The sequence below is a fragment of the Spinacia oleracea genome, chromosome 2 (assembly GCF_020520425.1).
Source record: "Spinacia oleracea cultivar Varoflay chromosome 2, BTI_SOV_V1, whole genome shotgun sequence".
In the NCBI taxonomy this organism is placed as follows: domain Eukaryota; kingdom Viridiplantae; phylum Streptophyta; class Magnoliopsida; order Caryophyllales; family Amaranthaceae; genus Spinacia; species Spinacia oleracea.
This window is the reverse complement of record NC_079488.1, coordinates 37,329,970-37,355,247: the sequence shown is the minus strand read 5'-3', so window position 1 is coordinate 37,355,247 and position 25,278 is coordinate 37,329,970. Positions and strand designations below refer to the sequence as shown.

Below are 25,278 nucleotides of genomic sequence, written 5' to 3'. Positions count from 1 at the left end.
ATGGCAGCAACTATAAGAAAATAAAAAAGAAATTCATCATATTTGGAGAGCATAAACTTGGGCAATGTGAGGAACCACTAAACAACAATCAACACAAAATACAACCTGACAAAAAATCTACTCCTTGAGACCAACAAAAGGCGAGCTAACTGAAATACAGAACTACACAAATGGAAACACAAGCAAAAAATATGCCAACAAACGTACAAAAGAAACCACCCATTGGTAAAATCACCTTCAATTCCACTTGATCAACAGCACTAAACAAAATTATCATCAATCAATCAAACGAAAGAAACCCCACAAGGATTGAATCAAGTCGATTGCAAACAATTATCAATGCCATCTGAATTTATTAAAACTTCCCATAAATGAATCGGACTAACAGCAGTAGCAAAATACAAATAATACGCAATCAATATGCTATGAACGTCTGTCTTAAACATCGTAAATTGATTAAAACTTGCAGGGAAAGGTGAATTAAATTGCAAAAAAATGATCTGTGAAAAAGAAATTACCTGTAAAGCTACGCGAATTGGATCTCAGTAGATAGAAATCGTAGATCAAAAAGAGCAAATTTGGGCTAAATCTGCAATATAAGATTCATAAAAAGTTACCAAATTATAATTTTGAGAGATGATTTCGAAGGAGGAGACAAATGGAAAGAAAGAGAGAGAAAACCTTGTTAATTAAACTCCATGGATCTGCAGATCTGCAATGTCGAGAGAGGAGAGAGATGTAATGTCGAGAGAGGAGAAGAGTGAACGGCTGAGCGGAAAACCTAATTTTAGAATGGGTAAATATCATCCTGCAAACAGTTACTCTAGGGGGGGGCTAGGGTAACGGCTAACACTCTTTTTTTGGGGGGGGGGGGGGAATAATTTTGGGCCTAAATTATTAACCTCATTCCAAACTTGATTTTTAGCCCATAAAATATACTCTTGGAATTATTTCGGCCCATTCCACCCAATCCAGGCGGGCCCTCAATGTAAAAACATTGTTTTGCTTGAGATGAAAAAACAAATGGATCATCATGCAAATTTCGGCCAGTGTGCATCAACTTCGAGAAATTTACACGAACACTACCATTTGGGTATGTTTTCAAACCCCTATGTATATCAACCCATTCACAACGGAACATTATAACCTTGAAAGAACCATAGTAATTTAATTCGAATATGTCTTGGAGTCTTCCATAATACTCTTGGCCATATGCTTCCACAAAAACTCCAGAATTTTGTGTCTTGCGAAATCGCTCGCGTTCCATAGTATCAATTTGTAGCCATTGACAATGACGCTTTTAAGTTTTTTACTGTAATTACTTAAACCATCGACCAAGGCTTTTCTCAACTTTCCTTCTGTTGTACTATCATCTAAGTTATAGTCCTAAATGTTTTTTAAAAATGGTTAAATAAAGATTAAAAAAGGTAAAAGGTTACTGCATATATATAACCTGTTTTCGCAACCACTCAGGGAACTCATTGATTATCCACCCATTTTCAACAATTTCGTTGGATTGACTTCCTCCACATTCATCCTCTTGCCGTTTTTGGCATATGAAAGCACTTTATACGTTGAAAAAATTGTGTTACTGAAAAATTAATAGTTAGTAACTCTAAGTTAAATCATGACACTACTTACTCAATAATCGGTTTCATCTCATCTGAATGAAGCAAAACATAGCGATGGATTTGTCTTAAACTTTTGTCATCGAGACGAACGTTTTCTTGCTTTCCAACCACACGACAACCCGAATGATATAAATAGGTGTTATTGTCTAGAACACCATCTTCATTTCTTTTAGGTCGGGTGAATATGGTCTCGACACTTTCTAAATATCTAGAGCAGAATGTAATTGTCTCCCATAAGAGATACCCTTCCGCAATTGACCCTTCAGGTTGGGCGTTATTGCTTACATGAGATTTCAAAAATGCCAAGTACCTTTTATAGAATGAAGAAAGTGAATGTGAAAGAAAAAAATAAGAATAGTGAATATATTTTAATTGAAATGATAAAATAAAATAAAATAGAGGCTCGAGATATTGACGTTTCAATGGGATACATCCATCGGTATTGAACAGGTCCGCCAAGTTTGACCTCATCCACTAGATGAATTAGTAGATGAACCATGATTGTGAAGAATATTGGTAAAAAAGCTTTCTCCAACTTACAAAGAGTCCAAACAAGCTTTGACTGAATGGTATTCAAGTCATCAGAATGAATAGTGGTCGAATAAATCTTCTTGAAAAAGCCAGACAACTCCTCAAGCAAGTCAATAACTTTAGTGGCATTCGATGCTCTTAAAGCAACAGAAAGAATATCTTGCATGAGGACATGATTTTCATGGCTTTTCAAATTAATAAGTTTACGCTGCTTAATATTTACGCATCTTTGCAAATTAGACCCGTATCCATCTGGAACTTTAAGCTTTTCTATGACCCTTAAAAAACATTCTTTCTCTTCTGTAGACATGGTTTATTCAGCGGGAGGCAAATGGTCATTAACACGATTTGGATCAGATTGAGGCCAAAGATGAGATTTTATATTTTTGTCTTTGAGAGCCTGTCTTGCTTGCTTATCATCTCTACTTTTATACATATCTAAAATAGTTCCTATCACATAGTCACACACATTCTTTTCAATGTGCATAACATCTAAATTATGTCTTAGAGGATTATGTTTCCAATACTCCAACTCAAATAGTAGACTTTTCTTTTTCCAAATAATATTGGCTTCCTCTTCACCACCATCATCATCATCCGGCTCATCATGAGAAGTTCCACCTTGAAGTCTCTTTCTTTTCTTAGATATTTTCTTTGATTGTCCATAAACATACTTAACCTTTTCTAGTTCCTTCAAAATATCTATCTCACTTGCAGGAACCGGAGCAACCCCGTATTCATTTTTCCCATCAAATAAATTACCTTGAGAACAATAAGGATGATCAATTGGCAACCATTTTCGATGCCATGGGTAGCACATTCTGCCGCCAAACCAATATTAATTAGTATTATGGGCACATGTAGGGTAAGCTTTGTAACCTCTTGTACTCCAACCGGACAACATAGCATATGCCGGAAAGTCGTTTATAGTGGAATGTAAGGCTGCTCGCATCTTAAATTTATTTCCACTATGCGCATCAAAGGCAGGAACACCTTCCCGCAATAACTTTAACTCGTGGATTATTGGTTGCAAATACACATCAATATCCATCCCAGGACTATGTTTTTCGGGAATAAGCAAGGACAAAATGAATGATGATGGCTTCATACAAAGCCACGGTGGCAAATTATAAGGAAACAAAATCACCGGCCATGTACAATAATTGGTATTCATTAGACTATATGGATTGAAACCATCACTTGCTAGACCTAGTCTAACACTACGAGGATCTTCGGCGAATTCTACATATCTTTTATCAAAAATTTTCCAAGCCTCACCATCCGACGGGTGCCTTAAGATCTTATCATCTTCATGTTCAAAATGCCATCTCATATCCTTAGCTGTTTTAGATGACATATAAAGTCTCTATCGCATTACTTTAGCTGGCTCGCCCTTCTTACATATTTTCTTTCCTTTCTCACTTTTATTATCCTCCTTTTCTTTCACTTTTTTCCACCTTGATGTATGGAAAACATGACACTCATCTTTGTCTGCCAATACACCCCAATATAAAATGTAATTATTTGGACATGCATCGATTTTCTCATATCCTAACCCCAAATCGTTCACTATCTTCTTTCCTTCATAATAAGACGATGGAAACTCCTTAATTTGAGGAAATGTGTCTATTAGAAGTTCAAGCAATTTAGTAAATGACCATGCGGACCAGTGGAACATACACTTAAGGTGAAATAAGTGTAAAATAAAGGATAACTTTGAGAAAGTAGGCATCCCTCATATAAACCCTCATCAGCGGCTTCCATTAGTCGTTTACACTTAGCATCTTCTTCACCTGAGTTACTTGATGGAAATTCATTATCTACCTAACAATGAAAATAAAACTCCTCATGCATGTCATAAAAAACTTCATCTTCGGGCATGTCTTGCGATTCATTATGCGACTCTGAATTGTCAACACCAAAACCTGCTCTTAGCAACTCTCCCATGTCATCTTGACCTACTGCATTTCCTAGACCATGTGAGGCGGTCGAAAAAGCACGAGGCTAATGCGTGACCTCGTCCCTCGTGGGTGTGACGCTTCTTTTTGTCAAATCAAGTGTAATTGGATTTCCTGTGAGTTTACACCCAATTGACTAGTAATATACACTACTAGAAAATGGATGTTTAACGACAACCTATTGCCGACAACTTAAATAATATGTCGTGAAAATGAGTAGCGCATTAATCTATTACGACCCGTAGATTACCTTGTCGCTATTGTTTAGTAGTAAAAAAAAAAGAGAAAATATAAAATAAAATTGTTCGTCGTTACAATCTATGCGGCGCAATTTTATGTTCAGAATCCTTCATATTCCAGGCACCGCTAACCTAAAATTCCAAAACCCTCTAATTGAACTCGCCTAAGTTTCGAATTCTTAAATTCATTTCTCTTTCTTCAAAGATGCGTGGTTGATGAAGGTGAATCTGTAGCGGATTGTCCACAAATTGTTCCTAATTTGGATGTCGTTATCTCTTTTCTCAATTGACTTGTAAGTTTTTTGGGGATTAATTTTCGACTGCTTGTTGAATTCTGTTCTTTCTTTTATTCTTATTCGATCGAAAAATTTGTGTGTCGTAGGTATTTTTTTATATGCGAGACTCGAGTAACTTTAAATTGGTTATTTGGATGGGTTAGGATAGGTTGAATCTCTGTTTATTTGTATTTTTTTCTATTTCTAATTGTTAATTTTCAGATTGGAAGTTTAGAGTTTCAGAGAGTGCGTTTCTAATAGCTTGATTGTGAATGCGTTTATTTAGAACCTACGAGCTAAGGATCTGATGGTGTTGAACTCCGGTTAAAGGAAAGATTAATGTTACTTGAGTGTCCCTTTACGTATTTTTGAATATGTAATTGTAGTGAGAATCATTGATTGTATAAATGTACTCGTTTTTGTGGTGGTAGATTTGAATTAGGTGTAGAAATATGGGTGATGATATTATTTTACCGTCGGTTCGCTCCGTGGTGTTCAAGGAGTCAGAAACCCTAGAAGGGAAATGTATTAAGATTGAGGGTTATGATTTTAATCAAGGAGTTAACTATCCCCAGATTTTTAAATCGTTGGTCTCCACCAGTTTCCAAGCATCGAATCTCGGAGAAGCTTTTGATGCTGTTAATGAAATGGTAAGCTAGAGTTTTAGTGTGAAATACAGTTTTACGCGTCTGCTTGTTTTTGTATCGTGTTGGTTTTAGGTGTTTCGTGGTTCAAAGCTAGATTGGCGACTGGCAAATGAAATAGCAGCTGAAGATTGCAGGGAAGAAGAGAGGAATCATGTTTTTAGGGAGTCTGTGAGGTACAAAATATTCTTAGATTTTACGTCGAATCTTATCTCTTCCAGTTTCCGTGACAATGTACGATATCTTGTTCATCATATGGTGAGATAACCTTCAAAGTTTTTCTAATATGCTTTATTTTAAATTTTTTTTTCCTGTTTTTTTCTCATTTGAACATGAAAAGAGATGTGGACTTGGCTGTTCCAGACTTCCAGCTATATCTTTCTGTAGATTAAGTGCTTAATATTTTCTTGGGTACTCTTGTAGTCTTGTTTAGGGGATAGATGTATAAGATTTACGTAAAACAATAGAATGGAAAATAACATGCTTGCACAGAGATTGCACTTCTGTGGTTTGATTTTTTTTGAGGGGGAACTTCTGTTGTTCGATAAGAAGGCAGGAAGTGAGCCATTAATTCAAACACCCGCAATTACATTCCCTCGCTCTTTATAGTTCGGCTGTATCATTGTGATGCCAGAAAGACTTAGAATGGCTATAATAATGGTTGTCACATGTTGGAGTTGTTGTTTTTGATCCGTTTATAAGGTAACAAGTTGGGAGGAAATTTAGTTAAAGGAGGGGCTAAGGAACCATTCTGCACATTACTTTTGTTGCTGGGAGGTAGTGTTAATGAAATAATATAGTTTGTTTTTCTTTTTCTTCAGGGGAACCCTTCACTCCTTAAGTTTTGTTGCTCACGAAATGCTTTCCATGAACTAATATAAGACTTTGGAAAGTAGTTATTCAAACACAAAAAGACAAGGGGAAACCAAAAGAGTAGAATTCTCTGAACAAATCTTGGATTTGATTTTCTGTTCTTTGCCGAATTTCTGGTTTGATACTCTGTAGGTCTGTCAAAAACATAAATTGTGGCTGTTGATCATGATTCGAAGCATAAAATACTGTGTAGTCTATCTAATTTGAATTATTGATTAATTATTTCTCTTAGCTATTTTCAGCCATTTGAACTGTCAATTGAAAGCTGCGTTTTGCACACACTATACGTCTCTGTACTTTACCATAGTATCATGACCATGTTATGCAACAAATAGTTTAGTATTCTAATTTTTTTCCTACTCTCTTAGATTGGAGTATTTGACTAAAAAGTTTGGTATTTGCTTATATTCAGGTCGATGTTGTTGTAACTACTACAGGCGGCGTAGAAGAAGATCTTATAAAATGTCTTGCACCTACATTTAAAGGTGATTTTCCTTACCTGGAGCTAAATTACGCTCGAAAGGATTGAATCGCATATCAAGCAATTCAAGAAAATAGGCGATACATGGTAATGCAAAGAGAATGAATTGAGGGTTGACTTTCTTTAGGTGACTTTGATAATACTTACCTACAATTGCTACGGATGTAATTTTCATTTTATTTATGTTGTTTGTTTTGTCTCATAAAGGTTAAATCCAAGTCTCTAGCATTGGGTTATAGGTTTGCGAGGAGGAATACAACTTAAAGATACATCTTAAAGATTGTCACAGGCTAATGATACTATTCCTACTGCACAAGAAGGATTAGAAATGCTGATGTCAACTGCTTGATGATCCTATCCTATCAGAAATGGCAAATGCTTGAACACGGGAAGCAGCTACACATGATCTTACACATGATCTTTGGTGTAGTTTTTCTTTGTTTTAGTTTAAGAAAAAAGAGTTATAGATTTCACCTAAGTAAGAACATGTGATTATCTTATTAGAATGGTTGTTTTGACTCACTGAACTTGATTTTATATATCAGATATGATAAAATGTTTATTATGCTGAATGAAATTATTATTATATTTTTTTATGATTTTGAACAAAATAGCAGGTTGCAGAATACTTACATTAACGACAAACTACTATTAGTTTTGTGTAATAATGATTACGACAAAATATTTTGTCGTTGCAAGAAAAGTCAAAATACAAATTTAACCTCTTTTTACGTCAACATTGTTTGTCGTTCTTCTCTATATGTTCGACATTAAAAAAATACCTATAACGACAACAAAACAAATCGTCGTTAATACATAACGACAAACGTTCATTTTGTCGTTAAATAAGTAACGACGAACTATCATTTTGTCGTGTAAAATTCACGACGAACGTCGTCGTTAAAACCAATAACCTCAGAACCTGTTACGACAAAACCAACGACGAACTTAGTTTGTCGTTAAAGGTTTTAACGACCACTTTTTGGACCTATTACGACAAAAAAGTTCGTCGTTATAAAGCTTTTTTCTAGTAGTGATAGGAGTCGCCATTCAGTTTTTAACGACAATGAGAAAAACTGACAAAACCCGATTATCGTGACATAAAGGGAGTGCAATTATGTTTGACCACGACGGCCGTAGGTTCCCTTGTGATCCCTGGTGGTGGGGATCGCTCAACGTACACCCGCAGGGTAGAGATTGAAGGTGCGGGGGACTGTAACTACCGAGAGGAGTACTCGCTCTTCGATAACTCCAGAGGCAGGATATCCTTACTAGCTCAGCATAAATAATTGAAGGGACATGCGTTAACTATTAAACTAATCTGAGTCGATTTTAACAATATGCAACATATAGTACTAGATCGAGCGCGATTATCTGATTTAGATTGTTTTAAGGGACCTAGCATGATAATCCAATTTCCCAAAAATATCATATTTATTAAGTGTGATCGAACAATCAGATTTAGTTAGTTTAACAGTTCATAAAAGGGCGAGGAAAGCAATTAAACCTTGGAAAAGGGACACATTACGACGCACCCTTAAGAGGTGCGTCACGATTCTCAGAAAACTAACCACTTTGACTTTGCTATTTCTCCTTTTATTTAACGAATCTCAAATTATGGGATGGGATACGTTCTGTTCGATTTATGGATCGATTGCGACAGAACGCGTGATCAGTTTTGCAGCGTGAGGCTTAGGCTTAGGGGTTTAGAGTCAATACTCAAAATAATAATTGTGTGTTGTCCTTTTCACGTCGAAATTAAGGCCCTATTTATAGAAAAGAGTTCGTGGAAAGATAGATTCGTAGAACTCTAATCCACGAGGAATTAGGAAAAAACACGTACCAGGTATTTTCAGCGCCAAGGCCTGGGCGCCGAAATCTTTAAAATAGGATCTGGGCTGTTTTCTCGACCAGATTCGGATTCCTAGAATTCGGAGTATTTGAGATTTAATTGAGTCTTTTAGTGCGTATTAACCTTGTGACGGGATGCGTCTGGGCCCGTTACGAACTCTAGGCTCGTTAGGATTTTAATTAATACGTGACTCTTACTTTCGAATCATATTAGGAATAGGATTCTCTCGCAATTTCTATCTCATTTAGGATTTATGTTGGAGTGCAACACCTAATTCTGACAGGTTTCTATCTTTTATGACTTGCCACTTTTAACAAGTACCATTACGGCAGTTACTATTTTTAGCAGGTTTCCATAAATAGCAGGTTTCTATAAATAGCAGGTTTCGGGTGAAATGAAAAGGGGAATTGAGATTCGTTATTTTATAGGAGATGCGTTGTCAAGTAGAGATTTACGTTTTCATCATCGAACCTTCCCTTTCGGGAATGGGGACAAAAGTAGGTGTCTACAGACCACTAGGGGTTTCCAAGGTATTTTCTCCCTTCATCGACTCTACGATGAAAAACCCAATTTCTATATTTTTTAAAGAAAACCGTTAAGCAAAATATGTCCTCCAACTTCTTCTATGAAGTGCCATTTATTTAACTTGCACTTGTTACACGGACATCGTGTTTTTCCCTCAATAAGAGTCTCCTTCGCAAGTCCCATGAATTTCATTCAACCACTATAATAAGCAGGATCCCCATTGCGTAAATCAATCTAACTAGTATCCATGTCTATAAAAAAAAAATTTACTTATTCCAATGATTTTTTAGTAAGGAACACACAAGAACAAAAGAGCCTAGACAACCCTTACACCACGCACATCCACAAAGTAACCTTATCACACAAAATCCTAAAATCTAGAATTTGACAGCCAATAAACTAGAATTCCACAAAGGATAGCAGCTTATTATTGAAAAACATACAACAATAGGAACATGCAACAATGATAGAAATGCATAACATTTAAACATGACACTTCACACAAATTCATGAGAAAAATAATAAGACCAGCTACTTTGTCACGCATTGTTAATAACATGATATCAATCTAAGATTATGTTAATAACCTGGTTCGTCTACAAGAGTGCAAATCAACTTCACACAAGCCTTTTGCTCTTCGCTAGAGTCTTCTGTTCGTTTGTTATCCCCTTCAATTTGTGCCAAATGGCCAAATTCAATTAGTAATTGACTGGAATAATTCATATTTCAAATCAAAGGCTATATAAAGATTGCAAGATTGAATGCAAAAGATAAAGATACAACAAATACACCTACCACAACACGTCAACAACCTAGAAGCAACCTAGAATCACTTGGAGCCTCTACTTTCAGTTCAAACTAATGGTTAAACTTTCAGTCACTATTTAAAAAATTATATGTTTTCAATCATTTAGCTATAAAATTAACTTACTACCTCAAAGAGCTATCTTTAATACTTAGTGATTAGGTTAGTCTTCTAAATAATACCTAGCAAAGTCTTCAATTTAGTTCCACCTAGATCTTAACATTATTAGCTGAATCATGACGATATAAAATACAATTTAGATTTTTAAGTTTTGATTTTTTTATACTAATCAATACCTAGCAATGATTATTAGTTACTTAAATAAAATATAATTTACAGGATGAGAAAATAATTGCCTAAAGAAAACAAATTAAAAAGTTAGACTATAGAGAAACCACGTGAAATGAAGATAACAAAAGAACTAAGAATTAGGAAGTAACACTACCTAGTTAGTTCAGACAAAAGCATAAAGGCTACAATATACATAAACATTAAGATTGTTCACAACCTCTACCCCTTTAAATGTTATGTTGTGCTTTTATAAATTCAGTCAGTTCTTATAAAGTTAAGCAAGAAAACTACAATGCAAAGAAGAGCTGACATGACTATGTACTTAGGAAGTTAGGAAGTTAGGAGAGTGTTTTGTATTTGTCCGAAGACTTAGATTCAGGTGTTTATATAGGGAAATAACAAGTGACTTAGTCAGGGACATGAAAAACAAATATTTTATTCTGTAAGAGATGTGTGCATTGCTGAGGGAAGAATATAGATTTAATGACTAATTTTCAATATGGTAAGTTATAGTGGTTGGGGACTTGGATGTATGTTTAAAGACTCATTCAACTTGTTGAATAAGAATCTCAGGTTTTTCTTAAGATTAATCTGGAATATACGCGCTAAACTCAGTTAATCAGAAATAAGCTAAGGTTAATTTCAAATCGTAGATTATTCAATATATGAACACAACCTCTTCACTAGGACCCGGAATCTTTAAGCTTTATAGTAATTTTTTGATGAAAGCACAAAGTTCATGAACAAATAGAATTAAATGAAATGAAATCATCAGTCTCAGCTTCGAAGAACAGATAGAAGAGATACAGGGGTCTAAGAAGTATAGGAATATAGCTACCATAAAGAAGCACCTTGTGGCGGTAGTTTTAAATCAAATACCTATGAGTTGCGATTGGAGATACTAAAGCAACCCACGCTAAATTTATCATAATTCTAGACAAAAGCCAGAATTGAGAATTGAGATGAGATAACCCAGTTTAGGTAATGTAGCGCATTTGTAATGTTAGGTGTATTTTTACAGCTAAGAAGAGTTTTATGATGAGTGTTTGATTGAGTGCCTGAGATTCTGTTGTAACTCTCCAGTTTACCATTCTTAATTTCTTCTCTTCAAATTATTTTTAATATTGGTCTCCCTCATTTCTGTTTGCATCTCTTGTTTATCTGCAAAATCATTCCTACCTTAACCAGCTCATGTACCTCAAATCGTTTGGTACAGGTGCAACCCTGATCTGGTTTTGGTTTTGGTTTCGGTTTCAGATTCAGATTGAAATACCACTTGACATATAACCAACAATTTATCTACTGATTCAACCAAGTAGGAATAGATCCGTGTTTTGTCTCCTACTCTGCTGTCTCCTAAGTTAGCTACCACCTGATGATATGGATTGCCGTGGGTTTTATCAAATTTTACAGTCCTGCCATCCGTATAAACCCCATAATACTCCCCTTGATAAAACGTTACATCAAAGTAAAGATGATATTACCCTAAAGCTTGTCACATTTATCATCCCCTTTCCTCCAGAAAACCAGAATTGGCACAAAATTCGACCAAATAACGGAAGACTACAAAGTCAGAAGCGGTTGAGAGTTTTCATAGAATTCGAGATGCTCTGCAATGTTAGAGACTATATATCTCTTTTGGAAAATTGCTCCAATATGCCATAACTTAATCTCAACTCTAAACAATTCTAGACAAAAATAACATAAAATCGCAGCAACAATTTCCAATCAAAACAAATTTACCCAAAAAATCCCAAATTTACCACACAACTTTATGCAAAAAATCCCAACATATAACACGAAATTAAACCCATAAGAATTTGAAAATAAGCAAGTCAGAAAATCAACTAGTAACACTAATGTCTTATTCAGCCTCAAAATTTAGATTCAAACCCACCTTAACAATAGTTCTCATCAAATTATAATAACTTCTTTCGGTTCTTATTCTGAAATTTTCTATAAGAATCATTATCATCGATAAAAAAAAACTATAAATCAGTTAATAATTAATGGATTCACATAACCAAAAACAAACATTAAAAATCGAGGATTCAAGGTGTAGAACATACCTGGTGAAATTCCGCAATTGAGATTGAGGGTTCAAGGTGGCGTGAGAGATGCGATTTCAATGGAGGGTTGAAGTGAACTGCTATTTTAATGGAGGTTGAAGGATTCTCAGATCGAACAACTGATGACAGAGGTGAAAGAAGGGGTGTTTTCTTTTTAGGGTTTTAATTTAGTATTGGCGGTTCACCGCTTAAATTAAAATTGGAAGATGCAGGTTTGATAAATTTTATGTAGAGGTCACGTGCCACACATGTGGATAATTCTCGACGCTCTATGATGTCGAGAAAAAATGTCGACTACAAACAGCGTCGAGATATTTCGCGAATAGAATTGCCACCAGCAAACTTGTGCAGTGTGGAGGGGATATCGTCGAGAAATTACGGGAATTGTAGTAGTGAAACGAATCTTGTCGGTAGTTTCTTGAGTCAATTCTGGTCCTATAACACGCGCTTCATCGATATCACTCCAACATAACGGTGTTCGACATCTCCTTCCATAAAGGGCTTCGTACGGTGCCATACCAATGGTAGTCTGGTAACTGTTGTTGTACGAAAATTCAACCATAGGTAGAAACTTCTCCCAGGTTCCTTGAAAATCCAAAATACATGCTCTCAACATATCCTGGACAATTTGATTTGTACATTCTGTTTATCCATCAGTCGTTGGGTGAAATGCAGTACTAAAGTTAAGTTTCGTTCCAAGAGCTTTCTGCAATTGTTTCCAATAGGTTGATTGATACCTCGTATCACGATCAGAAACAATCGAACTAGGTACTCCATGCAATCGCACAATAGTATTCACATATAGTTCCGCAAGTTGATCCAAACTTGAATTGTTCTTTATTGCTAAGAAATGTGTTTACTTTGTTAATCGATCAACAATGACCCAAATAGCATTCATTCCCTTGGTTGATCTTGGTAAACCTATGATAAAATCCATTGAAACTGAATCCCATTTCCATTCTGGCACGTCCAGAGGTTGCAACAAACCTGCCGGCCTTTGATGCTCGATTTAGATTCTCTGACATGTCAAGCATTTAGCCACATACTCTGCCACTTCTTGTTTCATATTTCTCCACCAATACACTTGCCTCAAATCCTTATTTATCTTATTTCCTCCAGGGTGAATCGTGTATGGTGAACTGTGAGCTTCCTCTAAAATTCTCTTTTTCAACTTTTCATCATTTGGTACACATAATCTTCCTTGAAATCTCAGCGTGCCATCTTCTTGTACTACAAAACCAGGTGATTTCCCATTTTGCACTTCACTTCTTATTCTTTCGAATTGCAAGTCCTTACATTGTGCATCCTTAACCTCATCAATCAAAGTTGGCTTCATTACCAACGTATTCAGACAAGCTTTTCCTTTCTTGATGAACTCAATTTCCATCTTTTGCAGATCATCTTGGTTAGCTCGGGAATAAGTTAGGATTGAACTTAGATGAGACTTCCGACTTAATGCATCAGCAACAACGTTAGCCTTTCCGGGATGGTATTGAATATCAAGATCATAATATTTAAGGAGTTCTAACCACCTACGTTGTCTAATGTTGAGTTCTTTCTGGGTGAAAATATACTTAAGACTCTTATGGTCAGTGAAATTTGACACGAAACTCCATACAAATAATGTCTTATAATCTTAAGAGCGAAAACAATAGCTGCAAGTTCAAAGTCATGGGTAGGGTAGTTTTGTTCATGAAATTTGAGTTGCGTGACGCATAAGCTATGACTTTTCCATTTTGCATTAAGACACATCCTAACCCATTCTTAGAAGCATCACTATAAATCACAAATCCCTCAGTTCTAGATGGAAGGGTAAGAATAGGGGCAGTGGTAAGACGTTTCTTAAGTTCTTGAAATGCGCGTTCACAATCATCATTCCACACAAATTTGGTATTCTTTCTAACTAATCGGGTTATAGGTAAGGCAACCTTAGAAAAGTCTTGAACGAACCTTCTATAATATCCAGCTAAACCCATAAAACTCCTTAATTCAGGGACATTAGTTGGTCTAGGCCATTCCACAATTGCTTTTATTTTCTCAGGGTCAACAGATACACCTTTCTCAGAAATAACATGACCTAAAATTGATATTTCCTCAAGCCAGAACTCACACTTTGATAACTTAGCATACAATTGGTTTTCAATCAATGTTTCCAACACCTTTTTCAAATGAACCTCATGTTCCTCATTACTCCCGGAGTACACCAAAATATCATCAATAAAAACAACCACAAACTTATTAAGGTATGGTTTAAAAATACGGTTCATCAAATCCATAAATACAACTGGCGCATTGGTTAACCCAAATGGCATCACAACAAACTCATAGTGACCATATCTAGTTCTAAAGGTTGTCTTTGGAATATCCTCAGGTTTAATTCGAAGTTGATGGTATCCAGATCTCAAGTCAATCTTTCAAAACACTTTTGCACCTCGAAGTTGGTCAAACAAATCATCAATACGGGGTAAAGGATACTAGCTTGTTCTTAATAGTAATATTTTTTAATTCTCTATAGTCTATACATAACCTCAAAGTTCCATCCTTTTTCTTCACAAATAAGACAGGGGCTCCCCAAGGTGAAACACTAGGTCGAATATACCCTTGTTCAAGTAACTCATCTAATTGTTTCTTTAATTCTTGCAACTCAGCTGGTGCCATTCTATATGGTGCCTTAGAAATGGGCGTGGATCCTGGAATTAACTCAATGCTAAAGTCTAATTCTCTTGGTGGGGGAATACTAGGTATTTCTTCTGGAAAAACGTGTGGGTATTCACAAAATACAGGTATATCAGTGATGGAAGATCCAAGGGTATCTAGGTCAATAACACTACAAAGATAACCAGAAAAACTACTCTCAATCATTTTACGTGCTCTCAAAGCATGGACAATCTGTATCGTTGGTTTTCTTACTAACTTATGGAATGAAATTCTATCCCCACTTGGCGTTCTAAGGGTCACATTCTACCTCGAACAATTAAGGTTAGCTTCATACTTAGTCAACCAATTCATTCCCAAGATTACATCAAATTCAGATAGGTCAAAAGCTATTAAGTCTGCTAGAAAGTCAACTGCCTCTATTATAATAGGACAATCCTTATACAAGGTTCTACATTTCACAATTTCTCCGCTAGGAAGGGGAACACTCATAGCATGAAAGTCACAATATGGTTTCAAATTTAAACATTTAGTAAACAATGGAGAAATAAAAGAATGTGAAGCACTGGAATCAAAAAGAACATGGGCAGGTGAAGAATGGATAGAAAGGTACCAGTGATAACATTCTCATCCTCATAAGCTTCATCTTGCCTCATCACAAACACTCTTCCAGTTGGCGGGGGTCGTGGTGGATTGCGGTTCGAACCTCCTGCTTTGTTGTTCCGACCATGATCGTTGTTAGTTGGAACTGGTCCTCTTATGGTTGACGTCACTTGATTTGGGCAATCTCTAACGTAATGATCATGGCTTCCACATCGATAGCAAGCATTTGTGCCAAAACGACATTCACTCTCAACATGACTCCTTTTCCCACATTTGGCACATCCTTGCGACCGATTATTCTTTCCTTGAATTCCTTGTCCCCTATTATTTCCTTGACTACCATCATTCCTCCTTTGATTTCCTTGATATCCTTTGTTAGGCTTCTTTGGTCCTCCTTGACCTTGGTTATCATTTCTCCTTTTATACCCAACATTCTTCGCTTCCCGAAGCAGTACCACTCGCTCTACATTAGCTGCAATATCAACCATGTCCTGATAGGAAGTAAATCTTTGGGTGGATAACCTATCCTGGTACCTAAGGTGAAGACCTCGCTGAAAACGGTTCATCCTGGATTGCTCTGTCGACACCAGGTCTGGTGCGAACCTTGACAACTCCGTGAACTTATTTGCGTACTCCAGAACACTCATTGTTCCTTGCTGCAAGTGCAGAAATTCATCTTCCTTTTGTTTCCTCAAGGATGGTGGATAAAATTTACGGATATTTCATGAAATGCCCTCGAGTTTTTCCATAATTCACCAAACGCCCATCAAGTTTCAATAATTCATAAAATACCCCTCACAATTCGTACAAATACCCAACATACCCTTACTAATAACGGACCGTTAGTCTGCCGTTAGCCAAGTTTTCTATTCACCCAAATGCCCCTATTCTGAAACTTATTTCACCAAATGCCCCTATTGTGAAACTTATTTCACCAAATGCCCCAAACTTATGTATAGCTATTTTGATGTTTCAGCGACTAGTTTTTGTGTTTGAAAGGTAGCTGTTGGTCACGGTTGACTATAAAAGCCCCTTTGCTGAATGGTTCTTGTAAGTTAGATGTTATTTTGATTTGCATTGCTAATTTCATAAGATTTTGGTCATGAGTTTTCTTTCAAAATCATCATCCAAACCCAATGAGTCCACATATACTAGAGTACCTACCAATTTTTGTTATTGTGGTAGGAAATTTGTCATTCGAAGCTTTGATACAACACTCAATCCACAAAGGTTGTACTACAAGTGTGATCCTTGAAACAATCTGAGATGGTGAAAGGGAGTAGTTGAGCAAAAAAACAAGGGGCAACAACACGAAGGACAATGCGGGGGAAGCTTAGGCGAAGGAGAAAGTATTGAAAACAGGCGAAACAGTAAGATGCAAGAAGAATTGAAGCAAATGAAGAAGAAGCTAAAACAACAACAAAAATTAGTCAAAGTTGTAATACAAATGGGGATATTGATGTTTGTAATTTTACTGTTTGTAATCATGAAGTAAACACAAGTAATGAGAAACAAATTCACATTTCATAAATAATTGATGTTGCATAATCTGCACAAAATACCAAACTGGGAAGCATTTCTGTTTTTAGCTTCACTTACAAAACATCTTTGCACCAACTACATTTAATGTTATTTTCTACTCAATGAATATGTGCAAGATCAAAAGAGATGTGCAAAAAACTACCCCAAAAAGCATTAGCAGCTATCCAGAAGAGCTTGTGGAACACCACTTCAACCTCCATTCCTACTACAATAACAAAATTTGTTAGGTACCCTAATATATGTTGACTCATTGGGTGTGGAAGATGATTTTGAAAGAAAACTCATGACACAAATCTTATAAAATTAGCAAAGTAAAGTAAAATAACATCTAAAATACAAGAACCATTCAGCAAAGGGGTTTTTATAGCCAACTATGACCAAGAACCACTTTTCAAACACAAAAACTAGCTGTCGGAACATCAGAATAGCTATATTTAAATTTGGGGCATTTGGTAAAATAAGTTTCCTACTAGGGGCATTTGGTGAAATAAGTTTCAGAATAGGGGCATTTGGGTGAATTGGAAACTTGGCTAACGGCGGACTAACGGCCCGTTATTAGTAAGGGTATGTTGGGTATTTGTACGAATTGTGAGGGGTATTTTATGAATTATTGAAACTTGATGGGCGTTTGGTGAATTATGGCAAAACTCGAGGGCATTTCATGAAATTTCCGTAAAATTTATCTCTCATTAACTTCTGGAGTTGGTTCCAACCAAATCCCGGCACATTATTTCATTCCTTATTAACTTTCCACCATAATCCTCTTGGCTCGTTAAATAAAACACCGCAAAGTCAACTCTCCATTTCTCCGGGCATTGCAGGATTTCAAACAACTGATCAATGCGACTCATCTAATCCTCGAACTCAACTGGATCGGGCTTGCCATCGTAGGATGGTGGGTTGAGCGATGAAAAGTTCTTGAACATCGTTGCGCTCTCGTTCCCACTTACATCTTTCTTTTTCCGAGAGTCATGGACTAATTCGGCCAACATTGCACTCATATTTTCCAATCGTTCCATTCTTTCCTCATGGCCGTCGACATGGACATATTCCTTTTGGATCGTGTCGTTATCATCATGAACATGGTGCTCGTTGTGAGCTCCGGATTTGAGGATGGAGTTGGTTGGCGAGATGGTGAGGGTGGCTAGAGGTGGTGGTGTGTGGCGTGGTGTTGGTGGTGCAGTGGGGCGAAGAAAGAGGGAGCATGGGAGAGGGCAGTTGATGCGTGACGAGAGGAGGGAGAAGGAAGGCGGTGGTGCGTGCGGTGGTGCTGGGGAGCGACGGTGGTTGGGGTGGTTGTGTGGTGTTGGGCGGAGGTGGCAGTGGTGGTAGCCGGTGGTTACAGAGGTGTTTGTTGTGGTGGTTCGGTTCACAAGAAACAAAAGGGTGAAATTGGGTTTGAAATTTTTTTTGATTTTGATTTTTGGTTGGGGGAAATTGGTGTTCTGGTTGTGTGAGGGGGTCGAAAAAGCACGAGGTTAATGCGTGACCTCGTCCATCGTGGGCGTGACGTTTCTTTTTGTCAAATCAAGTGTAATTGGATTTCCTGTGAGTTTACACCCAATTGACTAGTAATATAGGAGTCGCCATTCAGTTTTTAACGACAATGAGAAAAACTGACAAAACCCGGTTATCGTGACATAAAGGGAGTGCAATTATGTTTGACCACAACGGCCATAGGTTCCCTTGTGATCCCTGGTGTGGGGATCGCTCAATGTACACCCGCAAGGTAGAGATTGAGGGTTCGAGGGACTGTAACTACCGAGAGGAGTACTCGCTCTTCGATAACTCGAGAGGCAGGATATCCTTACTAGCTCAGCATAAATAATTGAAGGGACATGCGTTAACTATTAAACTAATCTGAATTGATTTTAGCAATATGCAACACATAATACTAGATCGATCGTGATTATCTTGTTTAGATTGATTTAAGGGACCTAGCATAATAGTTTAATTGTCCCATATATTATCTTTGTTAGGCGTGATAGAACAATCAGATTAATAGTTTAACAGTTTTATAAAAGGGCGATGAAAGCGATTAAATCATGCGAAGGGACACATTACGACGCACCCTTGAGAGGTACGTCACGGTTCTCAGAAAACTAACCACTTTGGCTTTGCTATTTCTCCTTTTATTTAACGAATCTCAAGTTTCCGGGCTTAATTCTTCAGCTACAAGGGACAGGATACGTTCTGTTCGATTTTTGGATCGATTGCGACGGAACGCGGGATCAATTTCGCAGCGTGAGGCTTAGGGTTAGGGGTTGGAGTCAATACTCAGAATATGAATTGTGTGTGTGTTCACGTCGAATTTGGGGCTGTATTTATAGGGAAGAGTTCGTGGAAAGATAGAATTTTAGAGCACTAATCCAAGAAGAATTAGGAGAGAACACGTACCCAGGTAATTACAGCGCCCAGGGCTGGGCGTTAAAGATTTCGGCGCCCATCTCTGGGCGTTGAAAATGGGATCCAGGCAATTTCGGCGCCCAGGGCTGGGCGTTGAAAATGATGTTTGGGCCTAGTTCTTTGTCGGATTTGGACTCTTAGAATCCAGAGTGTTTGAGACTTATCCGAGTCTTTTAGTGCGTATTAACTTTGTGACGGAATGCGTCTGGGCCCGTTACAAACTCTAGGTTCATTAGGATTTTAATCAATACGTAACTCTTATTTTCGAATTATACTAGGAATAGGATTCCTCTTGCAAATTCTATCTCTTTTAGGATTTATGTCGGAGTGCAACACCTAATTCTGACAGGTTTCTATCTTTTATGTCTTGCCAGCAACTACCCGTTACGGCAGTTACTATTTTTAGCATGTTTCTATAAATAGCAGTTTTGGTCGAAATGAAAAGGGTGATCGAGATTCGTTATTTTATAGAAGATGCGTTGCCAAGTGGAGATTTATGTTCTCATCATCGAACCTTCCCTTTCGGGAATGGGACAAAAGTAGGTGTCTACAGTTAGCCCCCACTTTGACTGAGTCTCGGGATGAGACGATGGTCAAAGTACTGGACGGAGTGCGTCACACAAGCCATAGTGTATGTGACTTGTTTTGCGAGGGTCTCACGAGCCCCCGAGTGATAACATTTGACTTAAGGGTCATCACTTGAAGTGTCGACATATCCCTCACGTATCATTGGGATTTGTCAACGGATAGTATAGAAACTCCCTCACTTTGTCATTGGAAGTATCTAAAGTTGTGTAGAAACTCCCTCACTTTGTCATTGGAAGTAGCTACAGATGTTTTCGAAATCAAAGCTATAAAGTGTAATTGGGCCTGGCCAAGCCCAATCACGAGGTAAAAATGTTTTTAAAGATTCTCATTTTCAGGGTTAACTAAACGAGAAAACCCCCATGTTTTTATAGGACGTAAAACGAAGGAAAATCCAGCACATCGCTCTTTTTGGAAAAAACGGAAAACCAATCCTTTAATTTTTGGAAAAGGGAAAACCAGAAAAAGTTATCGCTGCAGTGACTAAGGACCTGCGCGGTTAGTGGCGCAGACCCCGCCGGCTAAAGATGGACGCCCCGTCCGATAGAAGTGGACGAATTTGTTTTGAAGTTTGTTTGTTTTTTTTAAATAAGGACCTACGCGGTTTGTGACGTAGACCCCGCCGGCTAAAGATGGCAAGCCTGTCCGCTAAGGGTGGACACCCCGTCCGATAGAAGTGGACGAATCTTGTTTTGCTGTTTTGAAAATAAGGACCTACGCGGTTTGTGACGTAGACCCCACCGGCTGAAGATGGCGTGCCTGTTAGTGTTTTGAAGATCTCATTTTTTGAAAACTGAGGACCTGCGCGGTTAGTGACGCAGACCCCGCCGGTTGAAGATGGCGAGCCTTTTTTATTTTGAAGATTTTATTTTCTTTTCATTTTCGAAAGCTGAGGACCTGCGCGGTTAGTGGCGCAGACCCCGCCCGCTGAAGGTGGGCGAGCCCTGTCCGCTAAGGGTGGACGCCCCGCTTGCTGGAGGTGAGCGAACCTGAATTCGTCTTTTCGATTTGGGATTCGCGTGCCGCGGTCTTGCCTGATTGAGGTGGACAAGTCCCTATTTCATGTTTTTCTTGTGATTTCTCTTGAGAATTTCTTTTTATTCATTCTTGTAGGAGCGAATTCTTTCGAGGGATGCTCGGATTCAGTTGCAACCTGAATGTGGGTTGACAACGTGCTTAGACGGACCATTGTCTCGTGGTCATCATCTTTCATGGTCTTGTGCTAGTCTTTACGGCTCAATTTTGCCACTACTTGGGTCCTTGATTAGGGGACTACGTATAGGTATCAACGGCGACCTTTGTCTTGAGGTCGTAAACCGGTTTTATCTTTTGAGACATCCAAACACGGGACTTCGTACAGCGTAGTCTGGGAATATTGTTTTAACTTTGCATAATATATATTTTCTTTCGAGCCCCCAAGCACTCGTGCTTGACGGTCATTTCTTGTCAAAGAGGTTTACTTGGGGATACGCATTCTGCAATGTCCTTGACCATGTTTGGGATCGTGTTCGTAAGTGCGAGCGATCTTTGTAGTGATATGCTACTTTGGACAAAGCCGTGAGGTGCGACTCTCAGTAAAGAAATCGGCAATTTTCGAGTCGAATGGATACGGCAAGGCCCTATAGCAGTCAGGGCTTCATTTTCGGCGCCCAGACCTGGGCGTCAGAAATAATTCACGCCCAGGTGGGGCGTTGAAAATGTTGTTTGGGCTGGTCCTTTGCTGACACAATTGGCCTCTTGTTCATTCGTTTATTTCACTTAGAAGTTCTACATATTCTCTTCTCTTTTGTTTTTTCTTTATTTTTGGAACGTAGAATTTTATTAGAAATCACAATGAGTTGAGTGATCGTGATGATTTCTCGAGAAGTCGTAGCCGATTGGTGGACTACGATGTTTGTCGCTTTGGGGCGATTATTTTAAGGAACTGTTGCTCTTTAAGGCGTACAGTTATTGCAATAGTTGGGCGAGTCTATATGGCCCGAGGAACATACTTTGAGGCGTAAGACTTTGATCGCTCTTGTTGTTATTTTGGACGTATTTATTTTTTCCTTTTGAACGTGTTCGTGAATGTTCGATTCTTAGAACGATGATATGTATGTGCGAACGAGCGTTCATAGAATGGCCGTTGCGTGCGGTCTATTAATCAGTTTGCTTGAATCATTTTTTTTTTTTTTTGAGCAATGACTGATTTTGAATAGTTTGCTTAGAAGCTTGATAGGGGTCAGGCCCATTCATGAAGTGGGCTAAAGCATCGTGCCCTTTCGATCGTTCAAACATTTGCTTCGAGATTTTTTTTTATTTTGCGATGGTCGTTTCGTAGCTTGGAGCCCCCAAGTATGCATGTTGGGATGCTTCCTTTTGGCGTACGATTTTTGTAGGTTTTTTCGAGAAAGATGCCTTGGTGTTCCGCTCGTGTAGGTGCGAGCTATCCCTTCCGTGGTAGGTAATATTTTGCTACCTTGAATCCTTAATGTAGAAGTCATGTGGCTTGCATTTTTAATTTGGGCGACAAGTAGTCTTTGCTTCATGCTCTTGGTCGTGCCCGTATTAGTGCAATATGCCTTACTCTTTTTTTTTTTAGACTTGTACCGTGGGATGGTTGAACTTATGGTGCGACGTAGGCTTGTGTGGCCTAACAACATGTATTAGAACATTTCTCCAGGTGTTGGGATATCATTATTATTTTTTGCATTGGAGTACTTCATCACGTCTCGTTCAGGTGCTCGAACAAGTGTAGCACCTTCAGCGTGGGTGTGCATGGCTTATTACTTCGTTCGATGCGAGGATTCATAGATGTTTCTTTCTTGTTTTTATATCTGAGCAAAATTTGGCAAGCGGAGAGAATCAGCGCCCAGGCTGGGGCGTTAAAGATATCGGCGCCCAGCTCTGGGCATTGAAAATGATTTCTGGGCAGAATTTGACAGTTTTTTTTTTATCCTTGGTTTTTCTTTTGCTTTTGCTTTGGAACGACGTAGACTGTGTAACGGGCGCTTGTAGGGCGAGCGTTATGTGCAGTAGTTTGATCGGAGTTTTGGTGACTCGCGATTTTCAGTTACCCTTGTTAGTGGGGTGAATTCATATATTCTAAGTAGTGCTTTAGAATTTGGGAGGGGTTGTAGTCATTCTAAGGTTCGTTTTACACGATTGACCTTAGGATTGTGCCCCTATGACGTGTGTATATCATTAGCGTCGAGAATTTGCGATAAAATCGTCATTTCGAGCATTTTTAGAGTGTTTTTCTCAAGCCCCCAATTGTAGCTACGGGATTGGCTTGGTGCTATAATGCTTGGCATACGTTTTTATGCATTCATGGTGACATGGATCATGAATAGTTTGAACCAGACTCGTTTAGTGCGAGGTACGTTCGAGTAGTGATTTGCTACTTCTCTTGTAGACGTCGTATTGTGCGACATTCCCATGGTCAAGGTAGTCACATGTTGAAGTATGCCTTGACCAAAAGCTAGGTGCCTTTCTTTACCCATAATCATATTTAGAAATCTTTTTGACTCACTTGCAACATCGAGATAAACACATACTTAGCTTAAACCAACGACACTTTATTATGTTCGAAGAATTCTTTGAAAATTATTTGAAATCCGAGTCCTACTGTGTACAATCCGAGGTGTCCTAAGTAAGTTAACTTATAGAAAGGTTCGTACAGGATTACATGAGTGAATCAAAATACTGTTACGATTTTTGGAATGCCGTCTAAGGATTTGCTGGGAGCCAGGGTGCAGGCGTTGAGATATTACTTGCGCCCGTGTGGCACATGGTTTGGGCTTTTAGGGGCCATCTTTTCCAGAATTGTGGGAATATAAACCGCTTTCAAATTGACTTAGATTTACTTGGTGTATGTCTGCACAAAAGGTCAAGGTATACTTAGTTCTTTCCCTAGCTTTTTAATTTCAATTTTTTAGCTCCCAGTTGCTATTATGTCTTCCCATTAATGATGCTTTCAGACTTCGATTTTAGATGCCCGTGTCATATGTCTGAGTAGTGTGAGCCTTGGTTAAGTGCCAAGTCCTATTGACAATGTCTGATTTTTTCAAAGGGGATTCGCAAGCATTTGAATTATCATGAGCGGGTGCCCTGAGTTCGAAGGAACGATGGGGCGATGCCGTAGAACAATCCTCTTTATTGCAAGCTTACTGCCTTTACTACTTGTTGGCGATTATGACTGTGTCTAGTGGTGAAATAAGGTCTTTAAGTGAGTTACTTCGCTTTTAGGGAGGGTCAAGTTGAGTACTTTTAGGGGTCATGGACGCTCGCGCTAGCCCCCATTCTATTGAGGCAAAGCGATCTTTTGAGTATTGGCTAAGTGCCTAGGAGTGTGAGTGCTCCTTCTGGCAAGGGTATGTGCCCTTATTATTTTTCGATGCGTGCTCATTAATTTTGGAATCTTGATGACTTGGATTCTTCCTTTGACTTAAATTTTTCTTTCGACTTGGGTTGCAAGTAATTAAATTTCAATAAAGGACTCTATTTTTTATTCTTGTTATTCTGTAGGCTTTAACATTTTTGCAAATTGGTTGGACCGAATCATGGATTACCTACGTATCCGCCTTAAATAGATTTAATTTGGAATCAGGTCTTGTGTAGTTCTTAGCCAGAAAATGGTTTCTTAGAATGCCGATTTTAAACAAGTACGTTCGAGTGGACTCGTAATGTTTGAAAAAGGGTGAAATAAGTGTACGTAAATTTTGGAGCGCGCGTATTTTGCGTATTTCATACGATCTTCTACCCCCCAAGTGTTCGTTATTCTTCCGCATGTATATAGGAAAATATATGAACACTTTTAGGAATTGGGAGTTGGAAGCAAGAACGGCGCCCAGGGCTGGGTGCTATAATTTTCGGCGCCCAGGTCTGGGCGTTGAAAGCGTGTTCGGGGCTGCCTTTTTGCGCTGCTCCTTTTCGTTTCGTGCCAAATATTTGCGAATCTTTTTTGTGCGCTAAATGCTTCTTTTCCTCTTTTTTTTAGACGAACTTTAAAGGCGCTTTGCAAAGTATTTTTTTATTATTTATTTTTTTATTATACTTTTTTTACGTTAAGCGTAGAATGTACTTTTCATTTGTCTTTTTTTTATTCGTGACTCAAGACGGCTTGAAAGATGGGTTGAATGAGATAGGATAATTTGTATAGATATTAGTCAAGCATGAGGATCACATCTGCTAGGACTCACAATTTACAGCCTCGTGCTAGTGTCATGAGTTTACATAAACCAAGGCCAATGAGTAGCATGGGGACGGCTCGAGGATGTATCCAAACAAGTTATATGGTCATTATACTAATGGTGGTGTAAGAGCAGGTTTGGG

General features: G+C 38.1%; 1 pseudogene; it reads left to right on the top strand.

Moving 5' to 3' along the window:
- Positions 1–5,086: 5,086 nt before the first annotated feature.
- Positions 5,087–6,709, top strand: LOC110794023 (deoxyhypusine synthase-like; annotated as a pseudogene).
- The last annotated feature ends 18,569 nt before the right edge of the window (positions 6,710–25,278 follow it).